Here is a 3,206-nt window from a genome sequence, read left to right as displayed (position 1 = left end):
ATATAGTTGATGTAATGTGCCATCGAGACTCATAGTAACACTAAGTACAACAGGCATAAACCTTGCTCTTTCCAGTGCCAATCTTACTGTCTCTGATATATTTGCCTTCATTGCACCAGTCACTGAATCAATCCATCTTATTAAGGGTCTTCCTCCTCTCTTGCTCTGTCCTTCCCTCCACCCAAGCATGATGTTCCTCTTGCAAATAATTGCAAAGACCATGGCTTGAATCAGGCACACTTTAGTAACCAGGCTGACATTGTTGCTCTGCAGTACTTCAAAGAACTCTCTGACAGCCGACTTTCCCAATGTAGTTCATGTTTTAATTTCTGGGCTGGTGGACACAAGAATGTTGATTATAGAGCGAAGCAAATTGAAACTGTTAACAATCTCAATCTTTTCACCATCTATCATGATACTGCCAGTCGGCCCACTGGTGAGAATCTTTGTCTTCTTGATATTGAGCTTCAATCCATATTGAATGCTGCAGTCCTTGACCTCTGCAACAAGTACTTCAGGTCCTCCTCAGTTTCAGCAAGCAGGGTTGTGTCATCTACATAACCCAGATTGTTGATGAATTTATCTCCAATCCTGATGCTACATCTCTCCTTTTCGAGCCCAGCTTCCTGGATAATCTATTCTACATAGCGATTGAAATGATGGGAGTTATATGTATATAAATTTATATCTATCTATCTATCTATCTATAATATATATATATATCAGAGAGAGAGTTGTTTGCTATTTGTGATTTGGAAGATACACAGTTTTTAATACATTTTCTAGTGGTTACAGGAAATTTATAAAAAATAGAGGAGAAATATTATGGGATGCTATTTTTCCGAGAATTAAAATCCATAGAGATGCCTGCAGACGTATTTAATTTTGACGTAGCACCATTCTGAGACATTTAAATCACTCTACAGGATTTCATCAAATTTGGAAGCACTCAACTCCATGTGGCAAACCAAGGACTAAAGGAAACACCTCTTAATCTTTGGAGGAATGTGTTTGAGGTTTAACTCCAAAATAATGGAATTGCAGTACCCTTTTGCCTTCCCACCAGGCTGTATCACACTAGAAGAGCTTAAGTAGACGTAATCCTAAAATATATCCATTTGTCTAACATATTTAATAGCAATTGTAAATCCTTTGAACTGTATACCTTTTATCTTAATTGGAATAAATAATTGCTTCCTGATATACTAACATTCCTTAGATCTTGAGTTTAAAAGGTGAAGAAAATCTTTTACTTGCCAGTAATGGGGTCCAAGAAACTGATATAACTTTAATAGCTTCAAGAAAAACACTTTAGTGAATCTAGAGGAGGGGAAAAGGAAAGCAACTACTGTGTAAAAATAGAAGTTTTACACTAAGTTTTCCAGTTTGTTAGCCTTTGACAGTCTAGGAGAAGTCGGTTTCCATAAACAACCATAATAAAGAGTTACATACTCCCTTTTATTTTCAGACTAATGTAGGGTACATGGTTGATTATGTGTTTTTATCTCCAGCTCAGGTAAACGTGTTCCTTCATTTTCCGGTGTATCATAACATATTTATTTTATAGACAATATAGGATATATTCATCCGTACCTTTCAAAACTCTTTAAAAATTCGGCATGTTGTTGAGTCAGAAGCAATTCTTAGCCGACTGAAATTGTAAATTGCTCTAAATTTTAAAATGTGAAATGGTCTAAATTGCTTGGGAGGAGACTGACCATCTTTCTTTCCACGATGGAGCTGTGGGTGATTTGAAACTACCAGAGAAACTTAATCTTTTTCCTGATAGTTAATAAAGGCCTACTTTCAAAAGTTAAAGAAAATGATGGAAAAGAGTGCTGTATATCGATGGCCTGCCATAAAAACAAACAAATAAATCTTGAAGTAGGTGCAGCCAGGATGCCCCTTGGAGACAAAGATGGTGAAGCTTCATCTCACATACTTCTGACATGTTGCTGTGGAGCACCTATCAACAAACGAATTGATTGAGAAACTATGGTATATTCACACAGTGGAATATTATGCAGCACTGAAAAACAAAGAACTCATGAAATTTTATACAAAATGGGTGATCATGGAGGATATTATTCTGAGTGAAATATCTCAGTCACAAAAATACAAATACTGCATAATGCCAGGACTGATTTGGGGGTTGGGGGCAAACTAAGAAAAGAAGGGATGAATAATGTACATGACATTGAAATAGACAAGGGAGAGAACTGCATAAAAGGAATATATGTTTAGGTTATATTTGTTTGGCTTAATGATAAGGAAATATGAAGCCAACTCAAAGATATGTGGTTCAGATCCACCAACAGCTCCACAGGAGAAAGATGAGCAGTCCCCTTCCATGCAATTTACTGCCTATAAAGAACTATGAGTTGGTATGATCTGATATCACATTACAGCAGCAGTCTTTTATTATTTGAAATAGTTTCTATGATTGTAAAATAAGGAGGCATCTTAAAGATTGTTGTTGTTATGTGCCCTCGACTCATAGCTGTGTTTTCAGAGGCTGTAAATTGAACTGGAGGAGATGTTCAATCTTTCTTCCATTAAAAGGCTATAGTTACAGTAGAAAGGTGAGGAAAGTAAATAATTGAATAGGTGAAAATGAGGGAATTAGGAATACTGAAGTTTTTCTATTGGGAAACTCCTTTAAAAATTAATAAGTAACCTAGTGTAATTAAAAAAAAGAATAGTAGAAAATCTCAGTAAAAAAAGAAATTTCCAATAAGAACTTCAGAAACTTAGCAGAAGATTAGATTGGCAAAAGAACCAAATGTTTGTTTAGACTTTTATTTAGCGACTATTTCATGCTTTCCCAGTGGGCACTAAGCTCTATACACAAGACAATTTTCCTAGAGTTGGTTTAACTAGAAAAGTTTTTGCAGATATTGTTAGCTGCTGGGTATTCAGGTTGATAGTCATGGCCACTTCACACTTTCTGCTCCAGTAACATTTTTCTAGTCTCTTAATGAGTCCCTGTAGAGTCATAATGAGTTTAGAATTGAAAGATAATGACTGATATTTCCAAGCCTTTTTGTAACTCTAGCTACTTTTTGTAAATTTTCTTAAATTGTGAACTCTACATAATACCACTTTTAAAAGGTATTATAAGGTTGTTAAGTGCCGTCGAGTTGTGGGCAACTCATAGTGACCCTATGAACGAAAGACTTGAACACCTACCTGTATAACTTTCATCA

Source organism: Elephantulus edwardii, unplaced genomic scaffold (assembly GCF_000299155.1).
Source record: "Elephantulus edwardii isolate Elephantulus edwardi_28Jun2011 unplaced genomic scaffold, EleEdw1.0 scaffold00056, whole genome shotgun sequence".
NCBI classification, from domain to species: domain Eukaryota; kingdom Metazoa; phylum Chordata; class Mammalia; order Macroscelidea; family Macroscelididae; genus Elephantulus; species Elephantulus edwardii.
Note: the sequence above shows the minus strand (reverse complement) of the source record.